The sequence below is a fragment of the Octopus bimaculoides genome, chromosome 14 (assembly GCF_001194135.2).
Source record: "Octopus bimaculoides isolate UCB-OBI-ISO-001 chromosome 14, ASM119413v2, whole genome shotgun sequence".
Classification (NCBI taxonomy): domain Eukaryota; kingdom Metazoa; phylum Mollusca; class Cephalopoda; order Octopoda; family Octopodidae; genus Octopus; species Octopus bimaculoides.
In genome coordinates, this window is record NC_068994.1 from 48,748,059 (window position 1) to 48,748,528 (window position 470).

Genomic DNA, 470 nt, shown 5'->3' on the forward strand with positions numbered 1-470 from the left:
CAGAAACAGTAAAACGCCATAAATAAATAAATAAATAAATAAATAAATAAATAAAAGCAATGCGATAGTTACAAACCTTCTGAGTTCAAATCCTTTCAAGATCAACTAAATCCAACACCCGTCAGAGTTTTCGTTCTTGTGCCAATGTTCAAATCCATTGTATTAGTTCTCTTTCCTTTTTTTTCCCCAATATGTTTTCATTAATAATTGTGGATCGATATATTGGTGTATACCCAAGCTTTTGGTGCAATGTCTTTTTCCATAGATTGGAATTTTATGTACAGCCGATCATTTAAAAGCTGGTTTTAGTGTTATTCATAGACACCAAGGATATACGGAATAAGACGCAACAGGAATTATAAGTAGTGTTGTTGAGGTGGGTTAAATTTTGATTTTCATTTCAGAGGGACGCGATAAACAAAATTAGATACGTTTTGTGAAGTATGAAATCCAACGCTTCTCTTTGTAAC

General features: G+C 32.3%; 1 protein-coding gene across 1 annotated transcript in view; it reads right to left on the reverse strand.

Annotated features, from left to right (window-relative positions):
• LOC106883556 (allantoicase) overlaps positions 1 to 434 on the reverse strand; it is a 51,449-nt gene extending 51,015 nt beyond the window's left edge. Inside the window, exon 1 of the mRNA XM_014934604.2 lies at positions 77 to 434. The gene's annotated coding sequence lies outside the window, so the exon portion shown is untranslated. The remainder of the gene's footprint in view (positions 1 to 76) is intronic.
• Between the last annotated feature and the right edge of the window lie 36 nt (positions 435 to 470).